Source organism: Mobula birostris, chromosome 16 (genome assembly GCF_030028105.1).
Source record: "Mobula birostris isolate sMobBir1 chromosome 16, sMobBir1.hap1, whole genome shotgun sequence".
In the NCBI taxonomy this organism is placed as follows: Eukaryota; Metazoa; Chordata; class Chondrichthyes; order Myliobatiformes; family Myliobatidae; genus Mobula; species Mobula birostris.
Genome location: NC_092385.1, coordinates 57,579,986 through 57,594,715, shown reverse-complemented (window position 1 = coordinate 57,594,715; position 14,730 = coordinate 57,579,986). Strand labels below are relative to the sequence as shown.

Genomic DNA, 14,730 nt, shown 5'->3' with positions numbered 1-14,730 from the left:
GTAGTGGGTGAGTGTAGGACCAGAGGGCATAGAGATAAGAAATTTCTTTAGTCAAAGGGTGGTGAATCTACAGACTACAGAGGTCAATTTACTGGATATATTTAAAGCAGAATTTGATAGGTTATTGATTCGTGAGGGTACCAAAGGTTATGGGGAGAAGGCAGGAGAATGGGGTTGAGAGGGATAATAAATCAGCCATGATGGAATGGTGGAACAGACTCGATGGCTGGATGGCCTAATTCTGCTTGTACTGTATGTTTTCTGATCCAACTCATTGGTCTTGAACTACTGCATGTCCAGGGTGACACAACAGGAGGAGCCCTTGATGTGGAATCGGGACACACACCCTCGTTTGAGATATTCTGATCCAGGCAAGGTCCATCACAGCAGGTCCATCGAGCCAGCTCGTAACTGTTGTTCTTTAGACCAGTGGCAAAGCCAGGTTTCCTCTGCGAGTCCAGTTTCTGAACCAATCCACACCATTACGGTACTGTAAGTTGCACTCATTTGGAATCTTAAATATTGATGATTGATACTTCACCGCTGGCGCCTGTCACAACACCATCAGCTCGAGGTCAGTTCCTAGTTTTCACCCTTACCTGTATCCCACCAGAGTCACCTCATTCTTCTCCACCTCATCCTTCACAAAAGGGTTTGGATTCGGGAACTTGTACTTCTCAGTGCCTATCTTCATGCACTGCTGGGAGAAGGTGTGTCTGATATAGGTGGCCTCCCTGGGAAGGTTACGGGGAGAGCTGAAGGAATTCCTTTCATCTTGAGGGGGCTCGTTCACAGTCTCACTGACCATCAGTAGGTCGGAGTATGAGTGGTCATGTTTTATCAAGTAAAAGCTTGGAACCGACTCACTGTACAATGATATCCCAGGAATACACAGATCTGCTGCAGAGCATCAGTGTGGTTTGTATGCCATCCCTGGCAAATATGTACATTTCCCTGAGTCATGGCAAACTTGTGAATTACAGGGTGATCAGTGATGGTGACACTGTGGAAATTCCTCTTGACTCAATACTGAATCCTCGACTGCCTCTTGTTCTGTGTGGTAATTGGGTCGTTGGCCTTGGCGTCATACTCCAAAGTAGCACAGCACTCTGTCACCAGGTTCGGCCTCTTCCATGTATCTCATGTTCATCAGCCTTGAGAAGTCCATCTCCCCCGTCACTTCCCAGCCACTCCACACCTCAACAGAAGAATCTCTGGCCTTCAGCAGTTTTATTCTTGTCTTACTTTTGCCACATACGAAACTACTTCTGAAATTTCTTCTGCCTTCACAAATGGTCCCTCTCTTTCTGCTTGACACTCTTTGAAGTCTGCCTGTTGAACTGGAGAAACTGAGTGAATATCACGCGGTTGCTCGTTAACCGGTCTTCTGGCTGCGAGCAGTGGCAATGAGGTGGAAGCTGGTCTCACCTTCTAATCAAAGTTATAGCTCGGGAAACATTAGTGTATGGAAGGAGATGGATACGTTTGTACAGCAGTCACTGAAAGCAAACGCACAGGTACAGCAGGCATTACAAAAACAAACACTGTGTTTATTTTGAGGACAGAAACGAGGGTGTCTAAAATTGCACATGATCTTAGTAAGGCCAGGCCCAGAGTAGAACATAGAACATTATAGCACAATACAGATTCTCTGGACCACAATGTTTTAAGATCACTCTAACTCTTTCTTCCTATATAACCCTCCATATTTCTATGATCCACGTGCCTATCTAAGAGTTTCTTAAATGCCCCAAATGTATCTGCCTCTACCACCACCCCTGGCAGGGTGTTCCACACACTCACCTCTCTCAGTGTAAAAAAAACCATACCCCTGACATCCTCCCTATGCTTTCTTCAATCACCTTAAAATGGTGCCCCTCATATCTGCCGTTTCTGCCCTGGTGAAGAGGTCTCTGGCTATCCACTCAATCTGTGCCTCTTTATCACGAGCCCTTTGGACCAGGGAGGGGCACTGGGTAGCGGCAGGTCTCAATGCACCTGAACGTCATTTTTCTGAGTTTATTAAATTGTTTAATGACTAATTTTATCATTGAGCTGTCACTGTGACACTCGTTATGTGAATACAGTTAACCTATGCTTCTCGTTCTTAAGTGATTAGTTTTTGATTTTGACCCCCGTGGTTTCCTGTGTTTTTTATCTTCTACTTAACGTTACGCTGGACCAGCACTCATCGCTGAGCCTTGGATTCGAGTTCTGTGTGATCTACCATTCTGTGTACTCAAGTCCAGAGTTGGTGAGCTCTGTGTTTGATTAATCCCTGTATTATTCTCTGAATAGATCATCATCATTAATTTCTACCATCAAGTGCAGAGTCTACTCCGCACCCGGGTCCACTCAGCTGAAGATCGTACAGCAGGGCTCAGACAACCATGGAGTTGGCAGAGACTGATCACCTCAGCATGGCATTGGCCTACCAAGTCAGGCCGTTGGATGGCATGGGCAGTTTCACCAGGAGATACCTGCATCATTGCCGAAGGACTCTGAGACCGCTAGGCAGCATTCACTTTCCTCAGGGATAGACTCTGGTTCCCAGCATTCGCATGGGCTGAGTTCTGTTCATTTGGGCAATGTAAGCATTTAGTTGGCATGCACACTTTCCCTGTTAAGGGCATGCGCGTGAGGGGTGGAAGGGGATTGTGGGTAAGAAAATGGCAGCCCTTAGGTACTGAACGTGAATGGAGAAAGAAAAGTTGTTTAAACAAAAGAAAACCTTGTCTTTGTTGTTTGAGCATTAAAAGTGGTAGCAGAGGATGGTTTCCGATCATAGGATCTCACCAGCATTCGGCGAGAGCAAGCCTTACAAAAACAGTAAAATGAAGTAGAAATATGGACTCAGGTTACAGAGCTTGAGAAGAAGAAGCAGGACCTTGCATACTGTCACTTTCAGAAAGAGCGAGAGAGACCGCGATAGGAATTTCGTTGGAAGACTTGAACAAAGATGGTGTATGAATATGCTGATAAATACACTTAACTCTGTTTTTCTAAAGGAAGAAAGGGATTGGATTTATGAGGCATATTCAGATTTTGAAAAAATTTCCAGAGACGGTTCTACAAATGTGGCTGATTATATTATTGATTTGAACAAAAGTATAGTCCTGTGCATAAATACGAAATGGAACTTCCTGATGCAAAATTAACTTTTAAATTGTTAGATACTGCGTGTCTAGACATAAAGAACAGACAGCTAGCATTAACTGCATGTAAAGAACTTACATTCGTATCTATGAAATCGGCATTGAAGAGGATCTTTGGAGAAAAGGCTGCCAAGGAAACAGTCAGAATTAATTGGAGTCAGAGAATGGCATACTTCACTGAGCAGGAACATAAGAGTGGCAAACGTAGTTCCCAGGGTGACCAGACGAGGGCACTGTTACCTGGCACAAATCTACTGAAACAAGTACAGAAGGCGATTGAAATGTGTGGTTTGTCGAAGTACTTACCAGGGGACAAAAAACTGTCCAAACAGACCGAACAAGTTAAGCTATCTGAAGAAAATAAGAAATCTGAAGATGTAGAAGAGTGCTATATCACATTGTTTGCAAAGGAATCACTTACTAATGCAGAAGCATCTGAGGCAGAGATTTTGATGATAGAATCCCTAGGGTCTGCTGTTATCGATACAGCAGGCGTGTGCATAGTGTGTGGAGAAAAACGGCTTGAAAGCTCTGTAAGTGAACTAAACCGGAATGAAGTGCATAAACTGGTGAACAGATACACCCAGTTACAAAGTTGGAGATGGAAAGATTGTATGTCCTCCCAAAAGAGTGAAAATCCCCACAAAAATAGGGCAGGCAAAACATTACATCGAAATGGAGGTGGTACCAGTGAACATTCCATTACTCTTCAGTAAAACTTCCCTTAAAGAAAGTGTGGACCGTACTGGATATGGAGAATGGCCAAGCAACAATGTTTCCACAGCCAGTGTCTCTTGAGCTTACCAGCTCTGGACATTACTGTGTGACCATTCTAGATAAAGACATTACTGAGAACCAATGTGAGAATAAACTCCTAACTGTCACAGAGGACATGACCCCGATGAGAATCGCAAAGTGTTGCTCAAGCTTCACGAGCAGTTTGGACACACTTCGACAGACAGACTTCAGAAACTGCTCAGGAGTTCAGGAAATCCCAGCAACACACACACAAAATGCTGGAGGAACTCAGCAGGCCAGGCAGCATCAATGGAAAAGAGTACAGTCAATGTTTCGGGCCGAGACCCTTCAGTAGGACTGCAAAAAAAGATGAGGAATAGATTTAAAAGGTGGGGGACACAAGTAAACACAATGTGATAGGTGAAACCGGGAGGGGGAGGGATGAAGTAAAGAGCTGGGAATTTGAAAGAGATAGAGCTGGAGAAGGGGGAGACTGTTAGGAGAGGACAGAAGGTCATGGAAGAAAGAAAAGCGGGGAAGAACAACAGAGGGAGGTGATGGCCAGGCAAGGAGATAAGATGAGAGAGGGAAAGGGGGATGGGGAATGGTGAAAGAGAGGAGGGGGGACATTACCGGAAGTTCGAGAAATTGATGTTCATGCCATCAGGTTGGAGGCTACCCAGATGATTAGAAGATGTTGTTCCTCCAACCTGAGTGTGGCCTCATCACGACAGTAGAGGAGGCCATGGACTGACATATTGGAATGTGAATGAAGAAGGAGACTGCTTCACCGACCACCTATGCTCCATTCTCCAGAAGAAGCAGGATTTCCCAGAGGCCACCCATTTTAATTCCACTTCCCATTCCCATTCCTGTCCGCTACTTTATCCTTCGCCGGATCCAGGCTTTCAGTTGCCGGTTCTTTGACTTTCTTGTGTCCTGCAAAGATCGGAAGATCACCTGTCTACAGACCCGAGAACTTGCCGCCTCCAACGCCGGCAGGCCCAGACATCTCCAGATCGCGATCCCTGCTACTGACCATAACGGCTCTAATGACCCAGAGCAGATTCAAATCCCAGACTCCACCGCCATCAATGCAGGTTCTAGCGACCTCAGACATCGCCAAAGAGCTGATTGCACAACCTCCAACTCCGGCCTTGACCTCCAGGCTGGGTCTTCAGATGCTGCTGCTGCAGGACCCCCCCACTCCCCTTCCTCCACCACCACTCTGCAATCCTGTCTCCCTCAGGTCCCACCGCCAGCTCTTGGGCCCTCAGAGACTCCATCTTCCTCTCACCCCACCGTCCCTGAACACCTCAAACCTCTTCTCTTTTCTGACACTACTAACCGTCTTCTCCCCTCCGAACACAGCTCTCATCCGTGCCAGGTCCTCACTATTCTCTTTGACCGCCCCCACCCCGAGTCAGAACATTCTATCCTCAGTAAGGGCCTCACTTTTCCCCCCCGCGCCTACACTTCAGTGAGATCCACACCCACCATGGCACTGAGCTTTTCTTCTGCTGCCTCTGTCTCCGCGCCTACTCCTTTGGCAAGGAAATCCCCACCCTCACCTTCTCCCGTCTTCAACCCTCCTCCTTTTCCTGGACATCCCACCATGATCTTCTGTCCATTGTTCATTGCCAACTGCTGAAGGGACAGCAACCGTCTCAACTTCATCATTCCTTTCTCCAATTCCAACCTCACCCCCTCCAAATGCTCTGCTCTCCACTCCTCCGCACTAATCCTAACCTCACCATCAAACCCGCAGTAGTGGTCTGGCATACTGACCTCTACCTTGATGAGGCCCAGCACCAACTCTCAGACACCTCCTCTTACCTACCCCTCGAACAGGACCCCACTAAGGAGCATCAGGCCAGTCTCCCACACCATCACAGACCTTATTAACTCTGGGGATCTCCCATCCACCACCACCAACATCATAGTTCCCTCACCCCACACCTCCCATTTCTACCTCCTACCCAAAATCCACAAGCCGGCTTGTCCAGTTAGACCCATTGATTCAGCTTGTTCCTGCCCCACTGAACTAATATTGGCAAACGTTGACTCTGTTTTATCCCCCCAGTTCAGTCCCTTTCTACCTACACCAGTGACACCTCACACACTCTGGACCTTTGCAATGATTTTAGGTTTCCTGGCCCCATCACCTTATTTTTACTTTGGATATCCAGTCCCTATACACCTCCATCCCCCACCAGGAAGGCCTCAAAGCTCTCTGTTTCTTTCTGGACACCAGACCTCTCCAGTTCCCCTCCACCACCACTCTCCTCTGTCTAACAGAACTTGTCCTCATTCTAAATAATGTCTACTTTGGCTGCTCCCACTTCCTTCAAACAAAGGTATAGCCATGGGTAATTGCATGGGTCCCAGCTATGCCTGCCTGTTTGTCGGCTACGTGGAACAGCCTATGTGCCAAGCCTACTCTGGTGTCTGCCCCCCACTTTTCCTACAGGGCATCGACGACTGCATTGGCGCCGTTTCCTGTACACATGCCGAGCTAGTCGACTTCATCAACTTTGCCTCCAACTTCCACCCTGCCCTCAAATTTACCTGGTCCATTTCCGACACCTCCCTCTCCTTTCATGATCTCTCTGTCTCTATCTCTGGAGACAGCTTATCCACTGATGTCTATTACAAATCCATGGACTCTCACAGCTACCTGGACTATATCTCCTCCTACCCTGTTAATTATAAAAATCCCATTCCCTTCTCTCAGTTTCTCCATCTCCGCCGCATCTGCTCTTAGGATGAGGCTTTTCATTCCAGAATGAAGATGGCTTCTTTCTTCAAAGAAAGGGGCTTCGTTTCCTCTACCATCAACATGGCCCCCAACCGCATCTCTTCTATTTCACGTATGTCTGCTCTTACCCCATCCTCCCGCCACCCCACCTCTTGTCCTCACCTACCACCCCACCAGCCTCTCTGTTCAGCACATAATTCTCTGCAACTTCTGCCATCTCCAACGGGACCTCACCACCAAGCACATCTTTCCCTCCCCCCACTTCCTGCTTTCCACAGGGATATCTCCCTACGTGACTCCCTTGTCCATTTGTCCCTCCCACTGATCTCCCTCCTGGCACTTATCCTTGCAAGTGGAACAAGTGCTACACCTGCCCCTACACCTCCTCCCTCACTACCATTCAGGGCCCCATACAGTCCTTCCAGGTGAGGGGACACTTCACCTGTGAGTCTGTAGGGGTCATATACCATGTCTGGTGCTCCCGGTGTGGCCTCCTGTATATCAGTGAGACCCAGCGTAGATTGGGAGACTGCTTCGTCAAGCACCTACGCTTCGTCGGCCAGTAGAAGCGGGATCTCCGGGTGGCCACTTCCCATTCTCATTCCGATTTGTCAACCCACGGCCTCCTCTACTGTCGCGATAAGGCCCCACTCAGGTTGGAAGAACAACAACTTTATATTCCGTCTGGGTAATCTTCAACCTGATGGATATTTTGAACTTTCGGTAATGCTCCCAGCTTCTTCACCATTCCCCATTCCCTTTTCCCTCTCTCACCTTGTCTCCTTGCCTGCCCATTGCCTCCCTCTAGGGCTCCTCCCCCCCCTTTTCTTCCATGGCTTTCTGTCCTCTCCCATCAAATCCCCCCTTCTCCAGCCTATGTCTCTTTCACCAATCAACTTTCCAGCTCTTTACTTTATCCCCTTCCCCCTCCCGGTTTCACCTGTCAACTTGTGCTCTCTCCCCTCCCCCAAACTTTTAAATCTACTCCTCATCTTTTTTTTCTCCAGTCCTGCTGAAGGGTCTCGGCCCAAAACATCAACTATTCTTCTTCCCATAGGTGCTGCCTGGCCTGCTGAGTTCCTCCAGCATTTTGTGTGTGTTGCCAGGAAACAAAGGCACAGACTATTTTTCCACTCTAAAGCAGATAGTTGATAGCCGTGAGATATGTCAAAAGTTTGGGAAGCCCAAACCCAAGCCTGCGGTTGGTCCACCATTAACAACTGAGTACAATGAAACAGTAGCCACAGACCTACATGAACTGGAGCAGGGAGTGTGGTATCTCCACATCATTGACAAATTCACATATTTCAGTGCTGGTAGCATCGTAAGCACAAAGAGACCCCCAAGCTAGTTAAAATCCTTCATCCATTCCTGGATAAGTGTGCACGGCCCACCTCAGAAAGTGGTGAATTTAATTCAGAGATATGGCAGGGAACTTTAACATTGAAACAAAGACAACAGCAGCATACAGTCCTTGGAGTAATGGACTTCTGGAGAGACACAATCAAGCGCTTACTGAAAAATTGCTGAAGGTAAAGGAAAACGATGGCTGTGATTGGAACAGTCCTGGACTGGGCCCTTATGGTGAAGAATACCAGGCACAATGTACATGGTTATAACCCGTATCAACCAGTGTTCGGCTGGGATGATTCAGCTCATGATAAAATGGAGGAGCAGACTCGATGGACCAAATGGCCGACTTCTGCTCCTTTGTCTTATGGAATCCAGGCCTTCCCTCTGTACTGGTTGACAGACCCCAACAGGAATTACACCGAAAGCACACTTGGCCTGATGTTTTGAGGAACTGAACATTGGAGAACTCCAAAAAGGCTCACCGACATGTGCATCCGAGTCTCTCCGACTGCCTCACTCAGTGAAATATTAAAAGCAATGGCAACCCCAGCCATGGGTATCAAATGCACATTCTTACAGGGACTGTTGCTGTCATGTGACATTTACATGTGAATGTTCAAATAATGTTCAAAACAGCCGGAAAGATGTCACTGATGGATCCTGCTGTTTTTTACGGGCAAGATTCAGAATGTCATGCGATTGGAGCACTTGCCTGTCATGTAGATGACTTCATATGGGGAGGTTCACAAAACATTGCCACAACGCCTAAAGTCAGCTTTTCAGGTTGAACGCCAGGAACATGGCAGACTCTATTATGTAAGGATAGACATCGTTGTTGTTGATGGAAGACTACAACTGCACCAAGAGAGCTACATCAGGAATCTTCAGACAAACCACGTGGAATCCTCACGTGCCACACAGAGGAATGCACCCCTCAGTGAAGCTGAAGCTGAGCAACTCAGGTCAGATTCCACGGATGGCAAGACAGAACAGGCCTGACATCGTGTTGGATGCCTGCATCTTGGCAGCCGGCACAAAGAAACTTTACATGTACAAACTTTACATGAGACAAACAAGATAGTGTGTAAAATTCAATCTGAAAAAATAGTCTTGCAGTTTCAACAGCTTGGAAAAGATAGATCACTGAGGTTCATTGCCTCACTTGGAAATCTTCATGAAATCTGAAGAGTTGTATGTAGTACACTGGCAGGAGATAGCCTTGCAATGTCTGAGGGTATTGACAATGTTGTTTATCTGGCCACACTCCATTCTGAGCTTGTCCATGGTGACCCAAAGAAGAACAGTCTACAAATAACTTGTGACACAGCCAACTACTCTTTGGTTTATGCCATCAAATCCACCAAGTCAGTTGCAGAGAAGAGGCTTTGTCTCGAGATAAGCAGTATCAAGGAACTCATCCAAGCACAGAAAAGTCATCACGTGCTGTGGTCAACTACAAAGGAACAACTAGCTGACTCTCTCACGAAGAAGGGGAAAAGCTCTCGTGCTGCCGAAGGCAATTAGTGAAGGCATTTTGTACTTTAGGAACTGTATCAGCATCATGGGTTAGAGCTAATTCTCATATCCTAGTGAACATTTGAATGTATTTTTTTTAAAATTTGCTTTCAACATACATAAAAAGGATGGGAGATCTGTTCATTTGGGCGATGTAAGCATTTAGGTTGCATGAGCACTTTCCCTATTATGAGAATGTGCACGAGGGGTGGAAGGGAATTGTGGGTAAGAAGATGGCAGCCCTTATGTACTGAACGTGAACTGAGAAAGTAAAGTTGCTTAAACAAAAGGAAATCTTGCCTTTGTGGTTTGACCATTAACAGTATATGTATCCTGCCATGTGTTCCCGGAACTACTGTGGAGAGTCAATTAAGCTGCCAGCTCCCAAGTGGTACAATGGTGACCCTGAATCTTGTCACAGGTTCTTGAATCTTTGAATTACAACCGGCAAAGTTCCCCTTGGACAGGAGTAAGGAGGCCCTATATAATTTCCCTCCTCTCGGGCAGGGCCCTTTCATGGGTAACGGCTTTATGGGAGAAGGACGATCCCGTGTGTTCTGATATCAGTTTATTTCGAAGAATGATGAGCCATCCTGCTGGGGGCTCAGAGGCAGCCAGCGGACTCCTTCAGCTGCGTCAGGGAATGTGATCCATAGCCGACTATTCCATTGTTATCAGTAGCCTAGGGGCAAAGAAAGAGTGGAACAATGAGGCTTTGGTTGCTCTGTTTAGACGCTGGGGTTTAAATGACCAGCTTAAGGACGTTCTTGCGACCAGGGACCAGGTGGAGGATTTGGAGGAGCTTGTGGACGTGGCCATAAGAATCGAGAATCGTATTTCTGAAAGAAGGAGGGAGAGATATGGTGAGCTCACCCAGAAGGCTGGCTCTCAGAACGACCCAATGCCTATGCCAGTTCCTCAGCCTGATAATCAGTGTGGATCCCTGCAGGTATCTCTGGAGGAACCCATGCAACTTGGAAGGACCCAAGTCTCTCCAGTAGAGCGAGAGAAGTATGAGGCAGAGGTCTTGCTTTTACTGTGCAAAGGCCAGCCACTTCTGAGTCACCTAACTCAAGCTGTCGGGAAGCTCCTGGGACTGTCCAGTGAGGGGAGTGGTCTTACCATCCCTGTTATCCTGGGGTAGACATCAACGTTCTGTGAGATCCTTGGTAGTCTCTGGTTCAGCAGGGAATGTCTCTGGATGTTGGACTGGCAGAGAGAATCTAAATTCCTAAATTACACCTCGACCAGCCTATCTCTGCTACAGCCCTGGATGGTAGACCATTGGAAACTGGACAAAGCTTTTATCTTTCTGTCACTCTCAAGTGAACCATTGGAAGGCATGAGGAGATGATTCATTTTCATCTTATTCATTCTCTAGACATTCCCCTAATCCTTGATTATCCATGGTTAGATCATCATAATCCTTGGATTAACTAATCTTCTGGCACCATTCAGTATTGGTCGACCCTTTGCCAGTATAAGTGCCTTCCTAGAGATTCTGAGATTCCGCAATGCCTGCCCGAGTTTCCGAGTGACCTGCTGTGAACCATGTCGAATCATCAGTAGAATTGCTTCCTGACTCCTCAAGAATGGACTTGAACACAACAGAGTTGTCCGGAGTGCCTTCAGAGTATTTGGATTTGTTGGAGTTGTTCAGCAAGAGGAGAGCCACTACACTTCACCCACATGGGGACGATGATTGCACCATCAATTTACTGCCTGGTACATGTCCTCCCCAGGGAAGGCTCTGTGCCTTGTCTGCTCCTGAGAGACAGTCTATGGAGGACTACATTAAGGGAGGCTTTGACATCTAGAGTTATTTGACCATCCACTCCACCTGCCGGTGCGGGATCCTTTTCATATCCATGAAGGATGGCGGACTGAGATCATGTAATACTTACAGAGGTCTAAATAGAATTACTATTAAGAACCAGTAGATCTAATGAACAAGGCATTTGAGTTATTGCAAGGAACCATGGTCTTGACTAAACTAGACCTCTGGAATGCCAAGAGGGAGATGAATTGAAGATGGCCTGCAACACTCCTACTGGACATTATGAGCAACTGGTGATGCCATTTGGTTTAGGTAATGCTCAAGTAGTCTTTCAGAACCTCATCAATGTCACACAGGAGCTGCTTAACCAATTTGTCTCTGTTTATTTGGACAATACTCTTATTTTTTTCTTGGTCACTTTAGGAACATGTCCATCATGTACAGAGTGATCTTCAACACCTACAGGATATCTAACTTTTTGTTAACTTGAGAAGAGCGAATTTCACACTTCCAGTGTTTCCTTTCTGGGTTTTGTCATTTTCAACAGAAGTTTACGGATGGACCCTGAGAAGATCCAAGTGGTACAAAATTGGCCATAACTTGCTTCATTCAATCAGCTCCAATGCTTTTTGGGGTTCACCAGTTTCTATCGGCACTTCATTTGCAATTTCAATGCAATCACGGCTTCACCTACCAACCTCACTAAAACATCTACTGGGCCTTTCTGCTGGATTCCAGAGACAGAAGCCACTTCCTGTGATCTCAAGAACAGACGTACCACGGCACCTGTACTTGTTCTCCCTGATCTGGACTATATCTTTGTAGCGGAGTTTGACACTACGAATGTCAAAGTTGGAGCTGTACTATCTCAATGAACCATCTCAGACCAGCAGCTATACCCATGTGCCGCCTTCTTCAGTCGTCTCTCTCCCACTGAGATGAACTATAATATCAGCAACAGGGATTTTCTTGCTGTCCAGTTGGAACATGAAGGATTGAGACATTGGCTGGAGGGAGCCAAACTCCCCTTTTAGATTTGGACCTGATCATAAGGACCTAGCTTACATCCATGCTGCCAAGAGACTGAACTCTCAACAGGTACACTGGTCATTGTTCTTTAGTAGGTTCAATTTTACCATTACATGCAGACATGGTTCTAAGAATCTTTCTAGGCAGTTTGCAACACCAGTTCATTGCCATTGTTAATTTCTACTATTGAGTCCTGAGTTTACTCCACACCTGTGTCTGCTCATCTGAAGATCGTTACACTCTTATCATCTTGTGCACCTCTATCAATTCACCTCTCACCCTCCTTTGCTCCAAAGGGAAAAGGCCCAGCTTGCTCAACCGAGCCTCGTAAGAAAGACATTGTCTGTAGTCCAGGCAGCATCCTGACAAATCTCCTCTGCGCCCTCTCTAAAGCTTTCACATCTTTCTATAATGAAGCGACCAGAACTGAACACAGTACGAGGAGTGATTAATAAGTTTGTGGCCTAAGGTAGAAGGAGTCAATATTTGTAAACCTAGCACATTTATTTTTCAACATAGTCCCCTACTACATGTACACACTTAGTCCAGCGGTCGTGGAGCATACGGATCCCTTCTTTGTAGAAGTGGTCCACAGCAGGGGTGATTGATAAGTTCGTGGCCTAAGGTAGACGGCGATGAGTTATTAACTTCAAACTTTCTGCATTATCACTCAAAGAGTTGAACTGCACGTGCATGTAACGAGAGCGTCTTGGGCCTCCAGGTGGTCCACAGCAGGGGTGATTGATAAGTTCGTGGCCTTGGGTAGAAGGAGATGAGTTATACAGCTCTCGTTACATGCACGTGCAGTTCAACCCTTTGAGTGAAAATGCAGAAAGTTTGAAGTTAATAACTCATCTCCTTCTACCTTAGGCCACAAACCTATCAATCACTCCTCATACAGCATAGTAACAGTCCCTTGTGGCCTGACAGGTCTGTGTTGCCCAATTACACCCATGTGACCAATTAATCTACTAATCTGTATGTCTCTGGACTGTGGGAGGAAACTGGAGCACCCTGAAGAAACCCACGTGGTCACGGGGAGAACGTACAAACTCTTTAGAGACAGCGGTGGGAATCGAACCTGGGTTGCTGGTGCTGTAATAGCACTATGCTTCTGTAGGCTAGATGACCATGTTAGAGTGAGTTTTTGGGTAGGTGATTTACTTACACTTAAATGGCTTGGCCACCAGTCTTCTGTTTGACAAAGTACTGTGGATTGAGTTCACAACAATGCATTTCCTAAAAGCTGTGAACCCAGTTCATTCCTAAAAGCTGTGAATGCGGAAATACTAGCTCAGACGCTGCGGATGGAAGTGTGAAGTTTACAGGTAGTTTCGAAGACAGTATTATCTATACTTTATAAATATGAATCCTCCTCTATGTTAGTACGTAAAATACCAAATAAATGTATTGTGGATTTAACTTGCACTCCTGAAGGCTGTGAGTACCAACCCAGACATGAAAGGGTGTCAGGAGGAAAGGAAAAGATGAAGTCAGAGGGTGTGGTATTTTGTATGTAGCTTCAAAAGAAAGCATTGTCTGTGCATTGTCTATACTTTGTAAAGAGGGATTGCCCTTTGTGCTTAGCAAATAAATATCAAGCCCACATTGGGCTAGCAGACCTTTCCACTGAAAGGGTCTCCATCTGTACGATGTCTGCTGTACCTTGTTTTGTCGAATAAAGAAGCTGCCTTGTATCTACCAGTGACTCTCTCTCTGTGGTGATTTCATCCACGCCACAACAACCAAATCATCTGTTTGTATCTTTCCTACACTACAACAGTGACTGCACCTACACTATTTATAAGCCTTTTTTCCCTCCACAGCGTAAATATTGCCAGCCGTGGAGTCAGTCACAAATACTCTGCAATGTGGTACTAAACTGCAGACTCCCGTACCAGGCAGTTAATGATTATTGAGGTTGTTTTGTAGGATTTCACAAATGAAATATCGGAGGTGCTTGAGGAAAAAGCTATAACATCTCATTTATTGAACACTGAAGACTGAACACAAAGTGTGCTAAAAGTCCTTAATGTAATCATGTCAGACTAGCCTCTTAACTGAACACCAACCCAATGTCAGTGGTTGTGAATTCTGTATGTTTCCACCAGTTATGTTATCCTGCATAGGCCAGTTGTAGAAATCTGGTGCTCAACCCCATGTTTTCTGATTGTAGTGGAGAATGTGGGCTCGGTGAGATTTGAGAATTCGCCCAGCAGTCAAGTATACTCACATGCGGTGGTGCATGTGCTTGGCAGAGCCATTGTGGGGAACTTACTGGGGGAGCAGGGTGACAATGCAAAGTCCTTCACATCCACAAGCCAGTGGTTCTTAGGATCAACTAACAGACTTTGGGCACACGGGAAATCTTCACTGAGCAGAGGTCTAGCCACTATAACTAGTAC

At 46.3% G+C, this 14,730-nt stretch overlaps 1 pseudogene; it reads right to left on the bottom strand.

Moving 5' to 3' along the window:
- Positions 1-285: 285 nt before the first annotated feature.
- Positions 286-5,013, bottom strand: LOC140210810 (eukaryotic translation initiation factor 3 subunit D pseudogene; annotated as a pseudogene).
- Between the last annotated feature and the right edge of the window lie 9,717 nt (positions 5,014-14,730).